This window comes from Armigeres subalbatus, chromosome 2, assembly GCF_024139115.2.
Source record: "Armigeres subalbatus isolate Guangzhou_Male chromosome 2, GZ_Asu_2, whole genome shotgun sequence".
Lineage (NCBI taxonomy): Eukaryota > Metazoa > Arthropoda > Insecta > Diptera > Culicidae > Armigeres > Armigeres subalbatus.
The window spans coordinates 56,281,290-56,307,443 of record NC_085140.1 but is presented as its reverse complement, the minus strand read 5'-3'; the positions used below and the strand labels follow the sequence as shown (position 1 = coordinate 56,307,443).

General features: G+C 41.1%; 1 protein-coding gene across 3 annotated transcripts in view; it reads left to right on the top strand.

Annotated features, from left to right (window-relative positions):
- LOC134208680 (uncharacterized) overlaps positions 1-26,154 on the top strand; it is a 257,868-nt gene that overhangs the window by 169,211 nt on the left and 62,503 nt on the right. For 2 of the 3 annotated variants that reach the window (XM_062684472.1, XM_062684474.1), the window contains one exon: positions 4,990-5,262. The gene's annotated coding sequence lies outside the window, so the exon portion shown is untranslated. Of the gene's footprint in view, positions 1-4,989; positions 5,309-26,154 lie in introns of all 3 variants that reach the window. The other variant, XM_062684473.1, reaches the window with a different exon arrangement.

The following is a 26,154-nucleotide window of genomic DNA, read 5'->3' as shown; positions in this document are numbered from 1 at the left end:
CGAAAGTGAGGGTCTTTTGGCATAACGGACATTTAGCATAATTTTTCTTTACGTTTGCTAAATGATGACTTAGTGGCGCGGGGAACACCCCGGAATAGTAAATATAACACCCGTCGATATCAATATTAAAAAGACATTATCCTCTCGTGGAAAGAATGCATTTGCAATGCAATGCAAAAGTAGGCGCATTTCCGGATTAGAGCAGTGGTTTAAGTGATCCTCTCTTTAAAAGTAGGCGTGTGGCGGGATTATGGCAATGAAGGATATGCTACCTTCTTCAAAAGTAGGCGTGTGGCCGTATTAGGGCAATGAAGCATGTGATCCCTTCTTTAAAAGTAGGTGCTTGTCCGGATTATGGGAATGGAGGATATGATCTCTTATTTAAAAGTAGGCGCTTGCCCGGATTAAGGTCATGGTGGATCCGATCCCTTCTTTAAAGGTAGGCGCTTGCATGGATTATGGCAATGGATGATGTGATCCCTTCTTTAAAAGTAGGCGCTTGTCCGGATTATGGTAATGGTGGATGTGATTCCTTCTTTAAAAGAAGGCGCTTGCCCGGATTGAGGCAATGGTGGAAGTGATCCCTTCTTTAAAAGTAGGCGCATGCCCGGATTAAGGCCATGGTGGATGCGATCCCTTCTTTAAAAGTAGGCGCTTGCATGGATTATGGCAATGGAGGATGTGATCCCTTCTTTAAAAGTAGGCGCTTGCCCGGATTATGACAATGGTGGATGTGATTTCTTCTTTAAAAGAAGGCGATTTCCCGGATTGAGGCAATGGTGGATGTGATCCCTTCTTTAAAAATAGGCGCTTGCACGGATTATGGCAATGGATAATTTGATTTGTTCTTTAAAAGTAAGCGCCTGTACGGATTGAAGCAATGGTGGATTTAATCCCTTCTTTAAAAGTAGGTGTGCGGCCTGAATTGTGGCAATGCAATGGTGGATGGGGGCCCTCTTTAGCCGTGCGGTAAGATGCGTGGCTACAAAGCAAGACCATGCTGAGGGTGGCTGGGTTCGATTCCCGGTGCCGGTCTAGGCAATTCTCGGATTGGAAATTGTCTCGACTTCCCTGGGCATAAAAGTATCATCGTGCTAGCCTCATGATAAACGAATGCAAAAATGGTAACCTGGCTTATAAATCTCGCAGTTAATAACTGTGGAAGTGCTTAATGAACTTTCAGCTGCGAGGCGGCTCTGTCCTAGTGTGGAGAAGTAATGCCAATAAGAAGAAGAAAAATGGTGGATGTGATCCCTTCTTTAAAAGTAGGCCATGCTCGGATTATGGCAATGGTAGATGTGACTCCTTCTTTATAAGTAGGCGCTTGTCGTTGTCGGGAATAAATTAATGGTAGATGTGATCTCTTTCCCGAAAAGCACAATTCAGATTGATTTGGCTGTAATAACTCATATGTACTCACGATAAGTGTGTTGCTAGGTGCTAGGGGCTTGCCCGGATTAGGGTAATGGTGGATTTGATCCGGTCTTAAGGCGCATGCCCGGATTGAAGCAATGGTGGATGTCATCCCTACTATGTGGCCGGAATAAGTCAATGAGGAATGTGATCCCTCTCTCGGAAGTAATTCTGCCGTTTTGTTATTTCGTTCTTCCGGAAAATGTCTACCATCAGTCTAAATTTATCAGAAAACAGCCTCGACCTACTTTATCTACGCTAAACATTACATGAAATATCCCTTTCGCTTTCATAGTTCGAAATTATGCCAAATGTCCGTTATGTCAAATGACCATTATGCCAAATGACCTTTATGCCAAATGACCTTATGCCAAATGGCGTTATGCCAAATGACTTTATGCTAAATGACCCAGACCCCATCCATCATTGTCTTATGCCGAGCGAACGCCCTAATTTTAAGAAGAGATCACATCCACAATTGTCGTAATCCGAGCAAGCAAAGAAGGGATCACATTCACCATTGCCTAAATCTGGGCGAGCAACTACTTTTTAAGAAGGGGTAATATGCACCATTCCCTTGATCCGAGCAAAGGCCTAATTTTTAATAAGAGATTGCATCCACCATTTCCTTAATCCGAGCAAGCGCTCTATACTCGGCTAATGCATGCTTTCTTCTAAAGGATTGTGTATTTTATTATGTTATATTCACTCTTCCAGGTTGCTTTCAGCACCACTGAGTCTAGTAATTTATTTTATGAACAAACAAAAATTATGCCATATGTCTGTTATGCCAAATGACCCTCACGTTTGTCGCTGTAGTCAATTATGCCAATTGTCCGTTATGCCAAATGACCTTAGGCCAAATGGCGTTATTCCAAATGATTTTTTGCCAAATGACCCACTCCCTGAGAAGCGCACAATGCCTTTTTCTTCTTGTCATTGTGCGAAATGAGAAATGAAAAGTTTGATGTAAAAAATGAGAAGGTGCGATGTGAGACTTTTTACTTACTTTTCTTACTTCTCCCTTCTTATCTATTTCTTCTGATTTTTTTCCTGAATCACTTACTGGTTCTCTAAAAAGGCTGCCTGGAAGACACTTCCGGGCTCCTAGGAAGACACTTCCAAGCTCCATGGGAAACACTTCAAGACTCCCTGGAAGACATTTGTAGACTTGCTGCAGGATACTCCCATGCTCCCTTGAAGACACTTTCAGGCTTCCTGAATGACGCTTTCAGGCTTCATAAAACCCAGTTTTGGACTTAATAAAGACCACTTTCAGGCTTCTTAGGAACCATTTTCAAGCACCCTGGAGGCTACTTTCAGGTTTTCTGGAATACACTTCCAGGCTTTCTGGAAGATATTTCCAGACTTCCTAGAAGGTGCTCCCAGGATTCCTAGAAGACATTTCCATGCTTTATGGCACACACTTCCGGGCTCCCTTCAAGACACTTCAAGGCTTTCTGGAAAACACTTTACGCTTCATGGAGGACACTTCCAGGCTTCTTGAAGACATTTCCAGGTCATTTTTCTGAGATTGTGCTAACGTAAAAACTGTGACATTTACTGGCTTCCTGGAAGACATTTCCAGGATTTTGGGAAGACACTTCCAGGCTTTTTGGAAGACACTTTCAGGCTTCCTAGAAGAAACTTCTAGGCTTCCTAGAAGACATTTTCAGACTTCCTGAAAGACACTTACAGGCCTTTTGGAAGACACTTACTGGCTTTCTGAAGATAGTTCCTGGGCGTCTGAAAACGTGTTTTATGAAGCCTGGACGTGCCTTTCAGGAGGCCTGGAAGAGTTCTCCTGAAGACCAAGAATACGAATGAAATGATCGTAGCAATAGAAAAAATATGAAGCATAAAAAAAAGAAGTAAAATATAAGAAGATATAAATAAGAAGAAGGAATAGAAAGAAAGAATGTTGAAATAAGAATTCAAAGATATATGATGAAATAAGAAAAGATGAAAGAAGAAATAAAATAGGTGGAAAAAGAAAAAGAAAAAGAAAGAAGAAGATAAATAATGGGAATATGAATGTGAGAAAAAGTAAGGAAGAAGAAGAAAAATAAGGGGAATATAAAAGTAAGGAAAAGTGAGGAAGATTGGAGAATGTAAACATAAAAGGAGGTTGAAGAATATTGTAGAATATTGCAGATAAAATAAGAAAAATTGAAGAAAAAAGAAGGAAGGTTGACGAAAAAAGATGAAAAATCGAATACATAAGGAAGGGCGAGGTGAAAAATGATTGAAGAAAGAGAAAAAAAGCTCGAAGAAAGAAGAATAACTGAAAAAATAGGTGAAGAGAGATTGAACTACGTTAAAAATTATTCGATTTGATGTGATTTATTGTTGGGACTTTTAAAAATAAATAATTTCTACTATTTTCTACTTTCAAACACTAAATTAATGTATCAATGTTAGGGTAAGAGTTCCGATAATCGTGGATGTTCCTATAGCTGCGGTAGTGTTGTTTTTACCTAATCTACGCATTACACGCAGAAACCTATGCATTCTATCAATTTGTTAACAGGTTGAGAATTGCATCAAAATTGGTAAAGTATTACTAAAATAACATATCTTTCTCTCTGCTTTGCACCAATAGTTGCGGTAGTGTTCCTATAATTGTGAGTCTTATAAGAAAAGAATGTGATTCGCAACTATAGGAACACGAATTAAACAAACTATTGGAACACTGCGCCAATTATTTTAGGTATGCTTTGTAAGAATTATGGATTCTGCAGCGATTGGATAACTCTTCGTTTAAATATATAATTGATAAGCTTTTTTCGAATGTGTACCTAAGGTAAGCAAAATGAAGTATAGACGTAGTGTAAGCGAACAAATAGTGGTGGATCGTGCTTAGTTCCTCCACTATTCGGTCTTTTACCATACTTAAGTTTTTACGATTTTATTCGTTGCCAGCTAAGTGCATATCAGATGACAGTAAATATGCCGCAACGATCTACATTCAACTCTTCTGACCTGCTCAAGCATTTGTATAGAACAAATTTTCTGATTTTCAACTTTGTCCCTCTATAATAATTATCATATTCAAAAGCTGCGAACTATGCGAAACAAACATAAAACTACAGGATTTACTAAGCTGGTCTAATAGTAAAGACGTGTCTATGTGTATCCATACCTGGCAGTATTATTATGAACTGACTGTTATTGCAATCAGATTTAGAAGCTGGTCTAATAGTGAAAATGTATTATGTGCGGTATTTAAAATGAAACCTAAACCAACAAGTATGTCAAGTGGGAGTAGTTTCGGAACCGGCAAAGTTTCAGGACCTGCCGTCGTAAAGGTTAAAATATATCTACCATACGCCATGTGGGTGCATCCATTTATTTCGAGCCGTGTCCATCCGTTTCTTTGCAAATTGTTGCATGTAACTAAACTTGTAGTTATGACGAATAAATTTTACAACCGTATGTCAATCACCATTAGGTGACCTCACCTCTCAGGACATCGCCGAAAAAAACCATCCAAGGCTCATTACCGAATTTGCTCCGCTTCGTCATTCATATTTTCTGACTAATGTTTCTCGTTATGTTCTTTCCTCGTCTTTGCAGATTGTTCAACCCGCTCCAGTGTAGTTGGTGGTGGTTCGTTCAACTTGACCCGAGATTGACCGTTCGGTACTGACGGGGCGTACTGTGACCCTACATGGAGATTTGGAGGACATCCGTGCTGTCGATATTGTCGTCGTCTTAATGTGCTTACCTCGCTCAAAATTCGTTACCATTATCGACGGATGCTGACGATGCAAATGTCAGGTCAATCGTCATCGGGTTACTGTAGTAGTTGCTGCTGCTGCTGCTGATGCCGTATTCAATTCAAACGAGGTGAGACTTCCATCTAGGGGCGAATCAAGCTGATCAATTAATTAAGGTACGATTGGCATCAGATGTGTTATTAGTGTACGAGCATTTGCGAAATAATAAGCGGCGAACAATTGGGAGATTTCAAATCGTGCGTAGGTCAATTGTAAGCTCGAATTACCGTTGACCGTGATGACTGATTCGGTAATTTAGATATCAATCAGTTATTTCAACTGTTTGCTCATTTACGGTGAAGTGGTTACTGATTTGGAAGATCTCAGAGGTAATCCGAAATCTCGAACATTGGCGCTGTGTGCTTTGTAAAGCTCTGTCGCGATGACGGTTCATGTTAGCTAACTAAAATATTCATCGTGCAACTTGAATTTTTTCTCATCGTTCAACCTTTTAATGTCAATTCCGATAATAGTTTGTGTACATCAAATAACATTTTACACAATTTTACGACAAAGTATAAAAAAGATATATTCGCATTTGTTAGTTTTAACTGTATTTGTAGAAGTCGCGATTGACAAGAAAATCCATATTACGCCATCTAATCCAATTATTCTCCAGGATGCTTTCTTTGTACTAGCTGCGTTTGTGTTAGAAAAGATTTGATAAGATTTGTAGATGTTGTGAATGAACTGACCCGCAGCGTTTAGTTTGGAGCTACTATTCTGAAAACATTGGAATTGTTGCCGTTAATAACGACAATATATTGGGAATGAAAGAAATATCCGTGCTTCTATTTTCACTAACTAGACGCTTCCGCCAGCATTGCGCGCATTTGCCAGTAGCATTAATAGAAGCAATCTTGGCCAACGCACATTGAATGAATAATGATATTCCCTTGATGATGGTGGTGGTTGTTTCAACGCCATTCACCTGTCACCGTGAATTATGAGCTCGGTGACTTATAAGATCCGACACTCTTATCTATATATGGAACATATCGTGATTATCGTGTATCAATTTATCTTTTTCATAACTTGTGAATATGTCTTGCCTTTTTTATTCCTGCTTTTGTTGCCTCAACAAGTAGTTCTTTGAGCCGTTGCCGCGGGCTTTCCGATTCGTTATATTGTTCATTAGTGAAGCACCATCATCGTATCTCCCCCTCATATTGAGGAAACAACTTCAAATGAATAGCACTCAACTCCGTGAAGTGCATAATCGGTGCATAATTTCTGCAGTCTACAGTGACAAGCGGAAAACGTGAGTGTATGTGCGTGAGATTGTGTTTGAATTCGTTTATGATTCTTGACAATTGTATGACGTGCTGAACTAATCGGTTATCTTTCGTCTAGAATCTGGTTGATGCGTTTAATGCTTTCAAGGAAAGGGCAGTCAAATATGTATTGTTTTTGTCAAGACAAAAATAGTTGTTTGAGCTCTGAATGTTATTTGCCTGTCATTTGTTATTAACATCAACACAAACGTAGTACTACATCAAGGACTACGTTCGTGTTGTCTGCAGGTACACTTTGCGATTGCGAAAATCGAAGAGCGCACAGTGGTTAAAATCCAGAAAAACGTGATCATCAGCTTTTTCGGTACAAAATCATGTTTTAAAATCCAAAGTATGTTAATTTTATTTCAGATTGATAAAAATTAGATAAAAATGTAATTTTTCTGAAACAAAATAGCGTCGTAGGGAAAGTTGTCAAGAATGCTGCGCAGAAAAACTTTGTCAAAAACATTACAGCTCTATCGATCGAAATAAATAAAATAGGTTTATGAGTTCATTTTAACCTATGCAAACTTATATACAATAAATCACTTTTGCATGAATGAATTTTTGAGATCAACAGTGTTCTAAAAACTTATTCATCATACCTTTAGAAATCAATGTTGGCAAAATCTCGAATTCTTAAATCTCATGGACGGTTGAAATCAAGCGCGATTCAAATCACCCATAAGCCCACAGAATGGCTTATGATTCGAATCGCGATTTGCATCATTATATGATTTTTACGTGTTCTTTATTGTGTAATGCATTGAGTTAACTTTTTCGCTTAAAGTAATGGCCAATAAATCCATATGTAATCAAAACATACGCATCGATCGAATCCGAAAAAAGATGATTTTCGAGAAATAAAAAAATATAAATGTTTGACAAAAATGAAATACATTTGTTTATTCTACAGGTTTTCTGCTACAAAAATATTTGATAACGTGCATTGTACAACTCTTTCGGCCAAGGGTGTTTTCGATCATTTAGTAATCTGCCTTCGATCATTTAGTAGTTTGTCAATAACTCATTCCAGAGGTTAAATTTCAAAATGTGTTGTATGGTGGACTTCTAGTGCAAAGGTTTATCGACAATTCTGGCTAACAGTTCGTTGTTTGAATTTCACTAAAAACGGAGCTTTATCGCTAGTAGCAGTAACCTAGACTAAATGATTGCATAGTTTGTTATCAGTATGAGTATAGCAACTAGCACCGTAACTCCTTTAATAGTGAAATTCGAACATCGACCTGTTGAGAAGAGTTGTAGAAAAACCTTCGCACTAAAAGTCCACCATACAAAACATTTCGAAATTAGGCCTCTGGAATGAGTTATTAACAAGCTACTAAATGATCGAACGCAGATTACTAAATGATCGATAACATCCTTGCTTTCGGCCCTACAACATGTGCAGGGAGGCACCTCCGACGACAACCTGCTAATTGGCGGATATCATTCACCCAACTAGCAACTGTTAGTTTTTCGAATAATTCTATATAACAACCTACCAAAACCTACGTAAGAACTAGGCATACACAAATTGATAGATTCTTGTACGAAAAATGCGAGCACACAATCACATATTGTAAGAAAAACTTGCAAAATTATAACATCTCATACAATATTTGTTTAAGAATCTAGCATTTTTGCAAATGCTCAGTTCTTACAAAGGTCTTGGTAGGTTCTTATTCAGAATTGTAAGGAAATTTTTCGGTTTGGTGTTGAGGGCGCACCATTAGATCTAGAACAAATCCAATATTTTTTCCGTTTTCTCCAATAAATTTCATATCATCATATGTAGGATCTTCGGATAATGAAAAATGAAAAATTGACAACGTTTTACACAAAAAATTTCAGCCAAAAAAGGTTTTTTAAACTTTGCAGTGCACTCACCTCTTAAAACATGATTTTATACCGAAACTTGATGATCACTTTTTTTTTTGAAATTGTAACCACTGTGGAGCATCACGAAACTATGATAAATTTTTAAAGTTTGATTTTTAACCGTCTATCGATATATTTTCATTCAACGTCAACGAAGAGTCAACGTCTTCTTAAATATTTATTGATTTTCAAATATTTATCATCGATAATTGGTCAAAAGTTTATAAACAGGTAAACCAACCAACCCCGTTCGTGCATCGCAAGCACAGACATCAAAATTAAGCATTTGGCGGGTTTGCTTCTATTCCTCAGTTCTAAATAATGATCAATTACATTTATGTTCTACTAAAAAATGACAACCACTTGCCAAGCAGTCATCCAGCAATATCCCGCTCAGGACAACGGACTACGGACGAGAGGGTTGTTATTATTGTCTTTATTAAGGTTTTCAGCCCTGGCTGGTTCCATGCTGGCTCAAATGTACAGGGACGGAGGGATATTTACTTCCTAATTTTTTTTGAGGGTGTTCAGTTGGAGCTACATGGTAGCTTAGTTTGGCAAGGCTGAACCCTTCCCTACGTTCTCCTTACTAGGACACAGACCCACAATGGACTAGCCTATGATGGCTACTTGAACATTGTATGTGCAGTAGCCGGAGTAGTTTTTCAAATTTATAGTTTCCACATTTGTAGCGTTTGAATTATATCCCCAATACCATCAAACAAAAGAAGCTCAAAAAGTTCGTTCAAAAATTTAACTCTAATGGAAACGTATTTTGAACTATAATATCGCATTAGATTTTGATATCAATCAGTTCGAATTTTGAAGATTATTTAGTGAAAGCATCTGAAGCTGAATCAGAAGGCCAAAGCGGGCCACAGTTCAAAACTGTTCACCAAACAGTCATCAAAAATTCTTAACTTACATTTTTAGCCGCAACATATTCTGAAGCTCGTTTCAAGAAAACTCCGACTACTATCAATATGTGCCTATAATGGTCTCAACCATTATTATTATTTATTCAGACTAAGGCCGAAGTGGCCTGTGCGGTATATAAGAGTCTTCTCCATTCGGCTCGGTCCATGGCTACACGTCGCCAACCACGCAGTCTACGGAGGGTCCGCAAGTCATCTTCCACCTGATAACCACCTTGCCCGCTGTGCACCTCGCCTTCTTGTGCCCGTCGGATCGTTGTCGAGAACCATTTTCACCGGGTTACTGTCCGACATTCTGGCTACGTGCCCGACCCACCGCAGTCGTCCGATTTTCGCGGTATGAACGATGGATAGTTCTCCCAGCAGCTCATGCAACTCGTGGTTTATTCGTCTCCTCCACGTACCGTCCGCCATCTGCACCCCACCACTAGATGACACGCAGCACTTTCCTTTCGAAAACTCCAAGTGCGCGTTGGTCCTCCACGAGCATCGTCCAAGTCTCGTGTCCGTAGAGGACTACCGGTCTAATGAGCGTTTTGAAGATTGTCAGTTTGGTACGGCGGCGAACTCTATTCGATCGGAGCGTCTTGCGGAGTCCAAAGTACGTACGATTTCCAGCCACTATGCGTCTCCGAATTTCTCTGCTGGTATCATTTTCGGCAGTCACCAGTGAGCCCAAGTACACAAATTCTTCTACCACCTCGATTTCGTCACCACCGATGCAAACTCGCGGTGGGTGGCTCACATTGTCTTCTCTTAAACCTCTTCCTATCATGTTCTTCGTCTTCGACGTGTTGATGACTAGTCCGATCCGCTTGGCTTCCCTCTTCAGTCTGATGTAGGCTTCCTCCATCTTCTCAAAGTTACGTGCCATAATATCTATGTCGTCGGCGAAGCCAAATAGCTGGACTTGTTCCAAAACTCTTTCGGAACTTCTCCAGAAATTAATAATATGTATACGCGAAAATTCGTTTTTACGGAGCAAGTCTATCGCATATATTGAAATTTCAAAAATATCCATTGTGTGTGTGTGGTCACGTGCCCCATCGTGTCCCAGTTTAACTCTGCTAGTCCACAGTTTAACAATACTCCAGTATCCAAATACGTTATAAAATAACGTATGGATGTTTCTGCAGTCTTCACGATATTCCGTTATTATTCATATTGCCATTCTGGATCTCCGGAACGAATTGTGCCTTAGTCTTTGTCTACGAAGCTTTTGACAGTGGATCCCATAAATGTTGTTGCGAAAATTGTGGTTTATTATTACGTTTTGATCCAAAATATCCCGTATTTTCGTTTACTTCTGCCTACTAAGTCATTACGGCAGTTGGGACTCCGTGAGAAACCAATATTGTCCAATTTGTCCGAAAAACCGCAGATCTTACAGTCGTTTCTGTCCGTCTCTGCATCCTTTTGTCAGAGGGTTCTTCAAGCTTTGTTCGGTAGGATCGGAGAATCGCCCAAGATTTAGAAGTACTTCAAAGAATCTGCACCTTTTGATTTTGAAGCAGATTTCAAATTCTAGCTAATTTTTCCCGGAGTAATGCAATGACCAATATAAATCATGTTCGTTCTACTGTACAGTTCAGTATATTATTTTAAGGTTAACGTAGAAATAATTTGAAAGTTCTAGATACTTTTACTCTGAATTTCATTATTTTAAATTTCCAATTGTTCAATATGTCGTTAATGTATTGAACCCAGTCAACATTTTGATACGTATTACAAATGATATAGGTTACCATATGCCTACAATGAATCATGTATATAATGCACAAAACCGCCATATACCTACTAAAGTGGAGGCCATATATAGAGATGTCGTAAATTAATCGATTACTTCGATTAATCGATTAATCGTTGTTATAATCGATTAATTTTGAATCGATCATTACCTAACGATTAATCGATTCAATAATCGAGAGAGATCGAGAGTAATCGATTTGTTACTAATCGATTAATTAGGATTTTACGACTTCATAAGGATGTCGCAAATTAATTGATTACTTCGATTAATCGATTCATCGTTGTAATAATCGATTAATTTTGAATCGATTATTATCCAACGATCAATCGATTCAATAATCGACAGGAATCGAGAGTAATCGATTAGTAACTAATCGATTAATCGGGATTTTACGACATCTCCATATACGTACTGAACAATGACTTGCTTGAGTTTTCGTAAGCATTAATACGATCTGGTGAACAGTAAACATAAAAAAATATAACAAGCCCCGTCTCGAACATTAGACCTCTGGATCTGAAGTCCGATACCCTACCATCGGTGCTACTAAGCAACTCTTGAGAGGCAGAACTATTTTGACAATCACAATGTAGATGAAAGTTTAGTACTGACATGAGCTTTGATATTACAAATTACGATACATACTACATTTATACGATTTAAGTACGTCGTTGTTACATGTATAAACGTGACTTGAATCCCATAAGAAAACTGTATACAATTATTCCGATAATGTTCATGCATAACAACGATTACGCAGCATTCCAAATGATTCTGCGCACATATTTACGATTTTGAAACGTCAACAATAGCAAAGTTTTATTTCACCGTGTTTACCTTCGAAATTGTTTTATTTAGTTGTATTTCAAGTTCTTACACGCATTTTTGGCATTGAAACGGAACGGTAATCAGCAGCGCAATAGCACTTTATGGATATATCGGCGTTTAAGCATATCGAAAGGAATGAAGTAAGTAAAAATGAATTAATTTGTCGATAAGATTCAGTGAGCTTCGGTAGGCATACAGGAGTAAGTAGCTATATACGTGAAACGCTCATCAATATACGATTTGTATAACAATGCTCGTCCGTATAAACGATATTTCCGATTCAATCCGATCAAACCGATATTGTTTATTTTGATTTATGACTTTCTCGAAATGAATCGTAAATATTCCAAGTTCAGGTATTAGATACGATAGTTATAATATTTTGGCCACCTTTATTAGTGCTTTTATACGATTTTGATACTAAATAGCATCATATGCGATGAAATTTGTCTTTTCATATACGATCTGTGGTTGGCTGGGAAGTTTCGCATGGAAATGTGTTTTTGAGTAGTTTGACCAATTTTTCATACTGGTCGCGGTTTTGTTTTTGCAGTCGCGGATTTCATTTTGTTAGTCGCGGATTTCGCGGATTGAAATTTGCTCAGCTTGTAACAGCCCTGATTAGCATTTCCTCATTTATTAATTGAAAGCTTTTCTATGTCCGCTATTGCATGAATATGTATCTTGTGTGGCAAGGAAAGCCCAATGGATAAACTATGCCCAGGGAGTGAGAATGTTTCCCACCCGAAAACATCCTAGATCATATCGAAAATCGAACTCGCCATCACCGGATCGGCGATCCTACGCCTTTGCTCGCAAAGCTACTGGAGAGGAGACCCCAGGTACAAACTTAAAAGGGGAAATAAAACGTACCACAATTTGTTCAGCACAGTGGCACAGTAATTTTTTTCAAATTCAGCAATTTGACGGAACTTACCCAGGGGGGCGCTTCGTGGACTCTGATCCAAGAAAAAGTCCGAATCTTCTTCTACCATTGTCCGTATGAAGCCCATTTGAGATGGTCCCAGAAAATCCCAATTCTACGCGTTCTCTTCTTTGTCACACACTATCGCTTCTCCATAATTATGTAAAAAAGACTATTACAAAATAAACTTGAAAACTGTAGTATAAAAAACCCTGATTAATCCACCTAGCGGTGTTGATGCCTTTCTCGTGCAAAAAAAAAACTAAAAAATATGAGTGAGTGTTTTTTAGCGTGTTTTGCGCATAGAAAATAGTATTTTGGCCATAACTTTTGATCCCATAGTCCAATTTGGCCAATAGCAAACAATGGGACAGGATGCTCAGTCGAATGGAACTTGTTGCGAGTAATTCGGCCAATGCTAAGTTCCAAAAAGTGTGTCTACAAAATTTTGTACACATACACACATACACACACATACATACATACAATTCGTCGAGCTGAGTCGATTGGTATATTACACTATGGGTCTCCGAGCCTTCTATCAAAAGTTTGGTTTTGGAGTGATCATATAGCCTTAGTATGAGTAAGGCAAAAACAGATATAAAAAACTGACGAAAAATGACGGATCGAAAAAAAAAACACCTCCATCACCAATCATGGCACACTCGATTTTTCCAAAAGCAAAAGAGTTTACAATTACATTATGAAATCTCAGAAAACTACAAAATATCAGTGTTTTCAAAGCCATCATTCTCAAGAGGAAACAATAATGAATCGCTGCGGAAAACTAAGAAAGCACTCCCTAAACATCATAAAAACGCTCTTTCAATCAAAGATGTAGTAAACACACTAGAAGAAAAATCATTCCGCTTTTTTTTTATTACATATTGTCAATGTGATGACGCTGAAATATAAGTGCTATGGTTTTCTTGCGTGGAGATCCGTTTCCGACGATGCGATGCAGCGCTTTCGAGTGCCATTGCGGTAACGCGCGTTGATTTGCACTCGAGAGCCGAGAGGAAAGACACTTGCAACAAATCGGACGCAACGTACCGGGGAGGTTTAACAGAGTTTGTTGATGTTCCGAATACAAAACATTTTCATGCCGAACCAGGCGTTGGAAGAAGAAAAAAACCTTGCCTATTATAAACGCATGTTGTTATTATTGCAATCGTGTTGTTATGATTTGAATAGTGATTATTACAACGGAACGGACGTGGTTTTGAACACGGTGTAAGATGATAGGCTTCCATGCTTCGTTGAGGGCCATGAGCTGTGATGAATTGTGACGCAGAAGTGGCGGAGACGTCACTCGAGGCACACTCGGTGTGATATGCGGTAAAGAAAGCAACCGCAGCGACTAAGAAGCTGACAGATGTTCGTTGGCGGAATTTGGAATGAGAACGAATGGCTCGTGGATTTTTCATTACTATAAGTACATCAAAACAAGAATCTTTCATTAAAACGCCTTGGTGTGAGAAAAAAGCAAATATATAATCAAGCGAAACAGCTGGCAAAAAATTAGACGAATCCATCTAAATAACTTCAACCTTGCACGGAGGACCATCCAATTATTGTTCTACAGCTATTGCTGGATTTGCAAAGTCATAAACGATCCAATCTACGTCTTTTAACTATCCTGCTCTAAAGCGTCATCGCCGTAACACATAAAAACTCTCGTAAAAGTTCCTAACAATGTAGTCGAAAGCCAATTGTGCATTGCTTTCGAGTGTTCGTTAAATGATGCCGTCACCGGTGCCATTGTTTCTACGTACTTCATCCAGTTCGTTTCATCGGAAGTGCAAAGTAACCTTCACTGCGCGAAATGGGTAAATTCTACTGAGCACACTCGTTCCCCCGTGTTAGCAATTCCGAAAAAAAATAAACGGAAACTTTTTCGCGTTTCACACAATTTGAATACAATCGAGCAGTAAATCAAAGAAGAGGAGACGCATTCACACAGAAACGCCAAAAACGGACCGAAATCCCACGCAGTCTGGCGTTTGATGGTTTACGGATGATATCAACAATACTGACGATGACGACGGTGACTGGGGCCGGCTGGTGGGGTTCGGTCGGATTTATTCCTCTGTTTCTGCATTCGAACCGACAATTAAAGCCGGTTTATGCGAAATTAAGAACGCCCGGTCTGGATGCGATGATGACATCGTCGGTAGCGGTTTAGTTCGCGGCACGTGAGAAGAGTGCTTTTAGCTTGCGATTCGACCTGTGTAGATGTGATAATATTTAGATTGGATGCACAGATTGGAACCGTAAACAGACAATTGTGTGGTAATTAATCTGATAAGAGGGCACTTATACGGCTGGAGAATGTTAGATAAAGCTTTTGTTACATTGAAAAAGTGTATTTTGTTTGATTTTCGACAGTTCAGAGGGGATTATGGAGAATGTTCTAAAGGGTTATTTTTCCTTCGTGATAAATGACTCTGTTTTCATTTAACAGGCGGGATGCGTTCCGTGTAAAAAAGAGATTTTCTCAAAGCTCAAAGCCACCAGGGCTCTGACGCTCCAAACTTTCGAGTCCCGCCGAACTTGCTAAGTTCCCCAATAAACCAGCCCTTTTCGTTCGCCGAGCTTTTCTTCGCTCTTGCCAGAAGCAAAGGGAAGTCATTCGGTCTGGATGAAAAACCTTCCCCCTATCGCCAAAATAGTATTCCTCGATCTGGTAAATTAAGCCTGGAGCTATCGAACTTTTCCTGACGAGTGGCGCCTTAGCCACGTTATTCCGATTCCCAAAAAACAGTATCTTCTCCCGCTACGCCGCTGATTACCGGCCTATCTCGCTGACTTTCTATGTATCAATGGTCGTTGAGAGGTTCGTCAACCGTAGGTTGCGTGAAAAGCGTGAGTCTGACGGACGATTTGGTTTTCGCCCGGGGTATGGGGCAAGTTCGTACTTTGCCGGATTAGGAGACGTACTCCAAAGCACCTTGAACACGTTGATCTAGTTTTCCTGGATATTTCGGAGGCGTTTAACCGCACTTGGACCCCACTAGTGCTCAAGCAACTGGTGGACTGGGGTTTCACCGGTAACATTACAGCTTTCTTGCACAACTTCCTCATCCGCCGGTCCTTCTTTGTCAGTGAGCCACGTTGGTTAGCTTCACCATGTCGGCCGAAAAAAGCGTCCGTGGGCATGTGTGCAATGGACGGCATCGTCTCTCCGGCCCTAGTCTCAAGATTAATGGGCAGCCGATCCCAAACCGGAAACTCGTCAAGGTCCTCGGAGTCTCCATCGACCGAGGACTGACCTTCGTCCCTCATTTCCAAGCGGTCAAAGTCGGCTGCAAATCAAGGATCAACCTTGTTAAAACTTTATCAAGACCGCATAGGACGAACAACAGGGCCACTCGGTATCGTATCGGCCAAGCGCTGATTGACAGCAGACTGCTGTACGGACTGGAACTGACTTGTGTAGCACGTTGTGAGCTTGTCAACATACTCTCCCCAGTCTTCAACCAATACCTCCGCATAGCTTCCGGACTTCTTCCTTCCACACCCGCTGAGGCTGCCTGCGCCGAAGCAGGTGTCCTCCCATTTCGCCCCGTGTGCAAGTGGCTATTTGCCTAAAAGTCTCCGCATACGCTTCGCCACATCCGGAAATCATAGGAACCCTCTCCTTGTCCCTTGGGGATCAGATCATGATCACGATGGTCGGCGTCTTTCCTCCCCATTCCAATCCCCCCCCTTGGGCTAGGATCCACTGGCATGGAGCGAGGAGCTGTCACTCCTCCACTGCCAACATAAACAACTTCAGTGCTTTAAAAGAGGGGAAAATCCGAAAGCTCTTAAAAGATCGATCGCCGATTTGCTAAACACTGAGTTTATGGTCCATGAGCATCGATACATTGACGGTAGCGGGTTTGGTAGTCATATGGCTACTGCTTCTGCCTCATACGCAGGAGGTCGTGGGTTCAATCCCAGGTCCGTTCCATTTTCCTACTTTGTATCTTTCTCTTTATTTCTCATGTTCTAGCAATCGCTAGAACTGGAAATGGACTTCCATACCGTTTCCATTACTATTCCTATACCTTCAACTTGAGTATTCTAACAGTAATCTGCTAGAATTGGAAATGAACTATAGAGCTCGTTTCCTACATCCAATTAGAAATTCCATCAGTTACCTTCTCCTATCTATCACATTGGCAGCTCGTTAACCAAAACGGACCTCTGCCTCTCCAACCTAACCCAGAAATTCCAACAAATTCCGCATGAACTCGTGGCAAGTGCAAAGGTATATTCGGCTTGCAGTGGGCGAGTGATTGCATCATCATTTCTTCCCCTTTCCCCTACATTGACTTGCAATCTGACCTGGCAAGCGCCAGTATGACCTAACAAATGAGATCACCAGTACCAGTACTTGTACATTGAAGATGTGTGCTAGTCCCAAGCAAACATCTGTTGGTTTCCTGTGCAAGAACAGCTGATCTGGTCATAATGGAGTAGCAACTACGAGCAGTCAATCAAGTTCATGAGCATCGATACATTGACGGTTCCCTTTCAAGAAAAGCAGTCGGCTTAGGCGTTAGTGGGAGCAACCTAAAGGTCTCGGACAGCCTTCCTGCTTAATGGAGTGTTTTCTCGGCGGAACCCGCAGCTCACTCTGTTGATTTCCGCTACAACCCCCTCCGACAAGCAAATTGACTGATTCCGCTAGTGCCATCGCTGCCGTACAAAGTGATCACCCGAAACACCCATGGATCCAAGCCATCCTCGCTAGTGAACAACAATCGACAACCTTCGCCTGGATTCCCGGACACTATGGGGTGCCAGGCAACGTCACTGCGGACATTCTGGCTGGAGTCGGCCACCAAGGCCGGCATTTCACAACATCGGTTCCCTCGGCTAACGTTAAAGCCTGGATCAAAAAGATTGTCAGCTAGGATTGAAAAAACCAATGGGATGCTTCCAGAACCACGCAATTGCGGAAGGCCAAGGGTTCCACGGCACCCTGGAACGACATACCCAGTCTCAAGGACCAGCAAGTAATCGCCTCCGCACCGGCCACACCCGATTCTCACATAATTTCGGCAAAAGGTTTGTGACATCGGTGGAGTTCAAAACTCAGTCGAACATGTGATCTGCAGATGTCCAAAGTTTGACATTCTTAGCTCTTGCTACGGTATACCGACAAACATTCGACATGCCCTAGCTGACGATACCGCTAGCCTGTCAGTACTCATCTGCTTCCTCTAAGATGGAGGACTGTTCCACCAGATCTAGATACAGCTTGGACTTTCCAGGCACCCAACCCAGAAATAAGTCCCAACCATGGAAGTGTGCGAGCTTCCCTGGTCGTCCCATGGTAAATCCCCACGCTCCCCACACTGAAGAAGCTGTCGCTCTCAGAGTGAGCCACGCTTTCTCTGAAGTTTTTTTTCTCTTTTGATTTTAAATGCGATCTGAATATTGCCATCGTTTAACTGACGTTCTGATTAGTTTATTGCGGAAATCCTCCATTCCGAATTTTTTTTTGCGGAAGTCCTTCGCTCTGAAAACTTTCCCTTTCTTCGGTCAGATCGATGTTATGCGCTAAGGTTGGGTTTCCTATCGATCAGATTGAAGTGACATTTCGAAAACTCAAATATCCATCTATTAGTTGCACTCACTGAATGAATTCTTCTAGATCTCTGTCTGACTGTAAATCAGTCATTTTTTTCCATAACATCACTGCCAGCCAGTGGAAGTAAAATGAAGTGACGTATAAATAAGTGCCGTAAAAAGAGGTTTGAGTGTTCAGGGAATTGTAATTTCCTAGGAAATGTTGTTTTTGAAAAAACTGGGAGATTTGTAAAATCCCTAAAAACCTTGTAGGGAATTAAAATTATGACTGCTGTTTTAACGTTGGCGTTCTCAGTCTAAATTTATTAAGACGGCTAATTTGGCATACGACAGTATAGACCGCGTAGAGCTATGGAAAATTATGGACGAGAACAGCTTCCCTGGGAAGCTTACCAGACTGATCAAAGCAACGGTGGATGGTGTGCAAAACTGTGTGAAGATTTCGGGCGAACACTCCAGTTCGTTCGAATCGCGCCGGGGACTAAGACAAGGTGATGGACTTTCGTGCCTGTTGTTCAACATTGCGCTAGAAGGTGTCATGCGGAGAGCCGGGTGTAACAGCCGGGGTACGATTTTCAACAGATCCAGTCAATTTATTTGCTTCGCGAATGACATGGACATTGTCGGCCGAACATTTGCAAAGGTGGCAGAACTGTACACCCGCCTGAAACGTGAAGCAACAAAAGTTGAACTGGTGGTGAATGTGTGGGAAGCAGTGTTACGATAGACGGGGATACCTTCGAGGTGGTCGAGGAATTCGTCTACCTCAGATCATTGCTAACGGCTGACAACAACGTTAGTTGTGAAATAAGAAGGGGCATCATCTGTGGAAGTCGGGCCTACTACGGGCTCCAGAAGAAACTGCGGTCGAAAAAGAGTCGCCACCGCACCAAATGTGCCATGTACAAGACGCTTATAAGACCGGTTGTCCTCTACGGACATGAAACATGGACAATGCTCAAGGAGGACTTGCAAGCACTCGGAGTATTCGAGAGACGGGTGCTTAGGACCATCTTTGGCGGTGTGCAAGAAGACGGTGTGTGGCGGCGAAGAATGAACTATGAGCTTGCCCAACTCTACGGCGAACCCAGTATCCAGAAGGTAGCTAAAGCCGGAAGGATACGATGGGCAGGACATGTTGCAAGAATGCAGGACAGCAACCATGCAAAGATGGTGTTCACTTCCGATCCGACAGGTACGAGACGGCGTGGAGCGCAGCGAGCGAGATGGGCAGACCAGGTGCAAAACGACTTGGCGAGCGTGGGGCGTATCCGAGGATGGAGAGATGCGGCCTCGAACCGTGTATTGTGGCGTCAAATTGTTGATTCAGTGTTATCTGTTTAGATTTAAACTAAATAAATAAAAAAAAATAATTTGGCATAGCCCAACGTTTCGGTCCCATGTATTGAAGGCGCTCGCAGTAAATGCGCTCCATCGATTTGACTATTTGTCCTACATATATCGCCACTTAGAGCTAAAACTCTACAATGTACCAATAAACTCATGTATAATCTCCATTCAATACTGGGATATTTGACTGTATCAATGGCCTTAGAATGTGCCTCCTTATTCGGATTTGTTTACAAGATAAACGCACACACTAGTTGACCTTCTGTTAATTTAAGGTTTCCCTTAAATATCTCAATTCCTGTTTCTGGCGGCACTCATCACTCAAATGTCTGCCCTAATATCTGGTCACTTCCGTTAACTACAGTTTTACATACATAAATGGAGCCGAGGTCGTTTGTCTAAACAGTTTTTCTTCAGTAATTTCGTTCCATCCAGTCCGCCGCAAATGAGTTTAATCGTTTTGACTTCACAACAACCTCTCCGTGTCGTCGTCCGTCCGTGGTGAGGCCGTCTGCTCATTCGGGAAGATTGTTTTTGCTTGGGCTTGGTGGCAGCAGCAGGGCACGCTATTGCGCACAGAAGTATTGCAGTGACTTCTATTTGTCTTCCCATGGGGGGCGGTCAACCGTGGAATGGTCGGGTGATCACCAAATGCTAGTATTTAAAAATGCAAAAATGTGCGCATCGTGGCAAGTGTAGTACAATATGGCAAGAGTCAACTGTTGTAGTAATTGCTTCATTGTTTCTTGATTGCTATTTTTTCTCACCGAGCTTAATTTCTGAGATTAGATGTCAGCCGAAGGCGAATTATAAAGTTGACGAAGCATAACGGCAGTTCCGTGACCAGCGGTTCAGTTGTTGTACACACACCATAACTGCGGAGCAATAAATCTTGTTTGCCATTTTTGGCTCTAAATTCCTTAACAGGCGTCGTTCGAATTCGACACTCTATCAGTGGGTAAGAAGATCACTTATCAACTCGGCAATAAGTTTTCATTAGTGGAATTTTACTCATCTTATGTATGCCGTTAAAGGGTATAGAAATCGACAGAAACAAAAATTCGTTCGTTGTTTTCAATACAACGTATTGTCAATCTGTTTGATATATTAAGAACAGGTATGTGTATGTGATACGACGTCATTCATAAAAACAAAAAACAAATAACTTTGAAATCGTTACTCATTTGTTTAGTTTCTCAATTTCCAACCATTTTTAAATATGGTCTTACATATATAATATAATGGTCTAATACTAATAATAGACAGTCGTGCAGATATACTATTCTGGTTGGGATCCGTGATACTTTATTATCATTTGTGATTGAAAATGTTGACAGGGCTTAGTCTCGCCATAGGTGAATTAATCCTACTTTTCGCTCTGAAACTTCACGATATCAAGCACCGGTAGCCCAGTGTATGCGACTGGCGATTCGATGACCGGTGGCTTTCTCCGGTTACGCTGCGATATTTACGACAACTGAAATTTATTGCACAACTCTTTAAAAGCCCTTCTCAATCGCGAAACGGGGCTCATCCGATCACATAAATTTAAAAACCAGCGCGAATGAAACGTCGAACCGAAAAGGGAAGAAGGAGCTGGGTATGAAACTGAACCCGCACCAAACTGCCTTGAAAGGTCATACCAGCAAGACAGCACCGTTGCGAGAGTATCAAAAGAAATACATTAAATAGTCTCCGTATAAGGAATGGAGGCAACTGATGGTTTCTATAGGGTGAGAAAAATACCTATTGCCATAGCCTGTTTCATCGTTCTATGGAAACCAGTCATCCACAGCTCCAAATTTCCGAAGTTAGACAATCTATTTTTTGTCTCGTGATAATCGTATAATTGTCGACGATTATGTCGTTTACTATTTCAAAACAAAAAAAAAGCAATTATACATTCTTACTCACATGCCGAACCTGATCACTTTTGTTGCTACTGTCTAAAAAGTTCCGATCTTTAATTACGAACCGATGCGATGGTGACCTTTAGGCGGCAGTTACCCCACGAGAAGGAGCACTTACCCAAGGCAAGGCAGTCATGATGTCGTTATCATTCCAACTCTACATCTTCCGTCATCTGTTCTGTATTTAGTTAGGTCTGAATTGTCCGCCTGATAAACACGAATTTTCGAAAGCAGCTACTACAGCTTCCAGTAAAGTAACAGGAAAACCAATTATCGGCTTTCAATGCCGAAAGGGTTCAAACAGCTCGCGTGATCACTTACGGGCTACGGCGGATGTGTCTGGTCGAGGGAGCTACGGTTGGCTCATATGGTAAACATTGGTCTCGATTTTTTATGGCGTACTTTTATCGTTAAAAGTCATTAAAAGTTTTTTTTTGTTGCTCTCCTGCTGGTTCTTAGGCAATGTTTTGAACTGTGAGTGCAGTTTTTTTACGGCTCCGCTACATGGATGTTTGAGCAACGAAACCGCAAGATTTCATTTTTTAAATATCTGAATGTTCTTTTGTCACTTTTGATACGTCTACTGATCAGGTTTACAGGTACCATCATTTCCAGAACATTAGCGCAGGTAGTAACGTGATTCCTTTGTAGTTTTGACTTTATAGTTGAGAGCGTGAAACTTCATCACTTCAAGTCTGGAATAGCGCCAGCCGATTTAGATCGATTCCGTGCATTGAGGTAAACTCAAAATTGGTTGTTGTAGTTGTTCAATTGGGGAAAATTCGCACCATTTAAATCATGTCGATATAAATACTATCAGAATAGTCTCATAGTATTTTAACTCAAGAAGTGTTACTTGGAGGTGCCAACAGCACCACCCGTTTCAACACAGACTGCTATGAGGCATTGAATATCGGGTCCAAGAAACCATACACTCAACTTTACATTTTTTTTTGCAAATTCCACTCTTTGGAAAACAATTATTGTGTGTTTTAAACTTTCATTATTTGTCCGGTTTATTGTTGACAGACGGATAGGAAAGTTACTATGGGAAAGGGAAATCTATATTAAAACAGAAATTAAAATACCGTCTACGGGGGTGTCATTGGGCCAACATGTGGTATGCTTCAAGTAAATGTTACAAAGCTCAAGTAGTTAATATTGGAATCAAGTTGTAATTAGTTAGGTACAAGCTTGAACAATAAATTTACCACTGTGTGGGGAAAAAATTATAAATGAGAGAAATACTTCAAAGTTATATGTTGTTTAAAATTGGCCCATTCTCACCCCTCATAGAGGGTGACATTGGGCCACATTCAATAAAGTTCAGCGGTGACGATGCAACGATTCAAACGTTCAAAAAAAATAATTACCTACATTACGGCTTTTACCAACTATGCATGGCAAATCAACCAAAGGCTTGGCCCAATCTCACCCCTTTTCAGCATGCATTGCTCGCTGCTACGAAAAAACAAGACCGCTAAATAAATATTCATAAAATTCGATAAAACAACAAACAGATTATCGTAACATGATCACCAGGTATCCATCGATCTAAAATTTAGTTATGTAATAGATTTGTGGGGCATTACTGACACTATTTTAATACGGTTTCATTCAATCAATAGTTTTGCATTCAAATTCCAAGCATTATGGTACGAGCACAATTAATCCTTGGAATTTGTTTTGTGATTTCCTAGACGTGAATTTTAATATAATTTCGAACCGTTTGAAGTTTTCATCAAAATTCGTAACAGTTTCGGAGATATTAGAAGTTGAAACATTTTTCGTTTTTGGCCCAATCTTACCCCCTAGGCCCAATGTCACCCCGAACGACGGTACTAAAAATAATAGTGTTTGTTATCGCACATAAGAGCGTTTTTGCTGGTCGGATTCGGTCGGGCATTGTTCTTTCTTCATCGCAATGGTTGTGAACTGTATACACGGATTAACTTAACGGAACAATTAATGTTTATTGGACGGAATAACTTGTACACGACTTATCTTGTTTAACGTTCGTTTTACTGATCACTTTACTTCACAGATGATGGACAAGGTTCTTGATTTGCACTCTATTACTTTACTACAGACTGTAGTGACTGACTAATAACGTTTGATTTGGACATTATGACTCCTTAACTATGACGGTATCTCGACGGACTATCATGACGGACTATTACGACGGACTATCACCACGGACTATCTTAACTGCGGACTAGGGTTAAATACCCTTCGAAATTAATGGAATCTAATAGCTTTCTATATGATCCTCTCGCATATTGATCATTTGTTCTCTGGCAATTTCTAAGATCAATTATGATATGGTTAATGACCTCATACTGTAAGCTTACATCTACATATGAACAGATTTGGCGGTAAAATACTGAAAATGATTCTGACTGACTCAAATCTTCCTAATAGTGTGTGAATGCGTTACGATTGCTTGACAGTATTACTGATCTAATGCGAACTGATCGTTTCTGACTGAATCATGCGTAAACAGTGTTCAAGTGGTCAACTAATAGAATCAAAACATCTGCCTTGACAATAGATACCAGATAGCTCCGGCTGGATACCAAACAAATCAAGCGTTGCACGTATCGGTTTAATCAGAGACATTATCTACCACAGCTCATTTCTTTTCATTGAGTTATGCGTTACTTCGAAATCTATGATGAGACTACAAGTTGTACTCTCGGAATTTAATTAAGGATCATCCGCAAGCTAAGCATCAGATCGGTCGTTGATCGGCCCGCACAAAAACCACGGACGAAGTACTTCTAAAGCGGTCTCAAACTGTTAACAATAATACACTACAGAATTGCGTACTCCGAGTTCTGAAGGATCATCTCTCTAGGAGCGCAGGACTGCAAATAATTTGGAAAACTCAGCTTGGGTGATATGATCAACAGTTAATTGATAAGCCTGCTGCCTTTAGCCAAACGTTCTGGTTTAGAAATCCTTTGAACGGCTCGGAACGTGTAAACCATGCTTTTACCGAGACTATCATAGGGAAATGTCTGATTTGTAGATTAATCGTTTTAGTTTGCTCTTCAACTTTAACTTCCATTTTTCGAATAGTGTAGCTAGCCATGTATTATCGGTAATCTATGAAGCGGTGTAAATAACGACACGATTTATCTATTTGGAGGTTGAAGTCCACGTCCACCACACTGGTGCCTACCGTGCTTAGGAACGAATGGTTATGGAGTTCAACAAGAATTAAACAATAAACGGTGCCTGTGGTACATTAGAGAACTCTCTACAATATAAAGTCCAAGTAGAAGCTTTTCCTTCAAGTGCTAGTTTGGGGAGTAGGTTAAGTTTTCGAAACGATTATAAAATCCTTTCTATAAAAGTCATATATCAAGGTCCATCTAGAATAATGACGACTGTCGCAAGAGTTCTAAATAAAAGTGACAATCGGGGGATTTATTTGCCGTTTATCGCCTCGGAACGTTAGAAAACAATAAGAACTTTCAATCTGAGGTTATAAATCTTTAGAAAATCCTCTGCTAGTCAATTTTATTTCAATGCAGGGAAGTCGCCTTTTTAATAGATATCTGTTTGATAGAATACTCGGAGACCCATAGTGTCATATGCCAATCGACTCAGCTCAACGAATTGAGGTGATGTCTTTTTTTTTCCTAAGCAATGGAGGGGGAATCTGCTCAAGAGACATCCTGGGTTGTCCAGGAAGTGCGGGGTTAGGGACCACCTCCAACAGTAAACGAGGGAGACAGGACTACATCCTCGACCAGCTAAACCGTTTCCATTGCCGCCAAGCCCATCGTCCCTTCGGTACAACCAGAAAGTAATGCTTCGAAGGGGGGGCAGTGCACGACGCACCTCCGAGGTTAGGTGCGTGTCCTTGTAGCATCGAACATCGTGACTCGCTTTTTTGAAGAACACCATGGTATCGTGCCAGCGCATTGCCGGCTTTACAGGTGGCCTTACCACGCCCTATGTCCTCGGAAGGTGGGAAGGGTAGACTTCGCGCCTGCTTCCTTCTGCACGACTGGTATCACGAGTGATGATGCCGCGTGCACCCCAAATTGACCTCTCTGCGATAGGGTCTGTTCGCCAACACACGGAGGGACTTGCCGACGCGGTGCCTACGCCTACCCCAGCCTTGACGAGGACCCCTTTCCGTCCTCGGGCTCGGAACCCGCCCGGTTGACCGACGCCACGAAAGCGACGATACCATGTTGTTCTTCGCGCGGCCACTTGTTCGATAAAAGGATCGAGTTCGACCACAGGGCATGACCACCGGTATGACCCATGAGGCCGACTCCGAACCCTTGGACCACCTCTTGTTTGCGCCTGAACTAGCCATCCTTGAGTCCACGCGCCACCTTATGTGTAGCTCCGAAACGATTTGGACGATAGCCTATAAAACGACGTTCCAGCCAACTTCATCTTTACACATCCTCCGAACTAGGTTGTCCGGGGTAGTGTCCAGACCACATGTGGCAAGCATGTGGTCACGCATTGCGCGAAAACGTGGGCACACGAATAACACG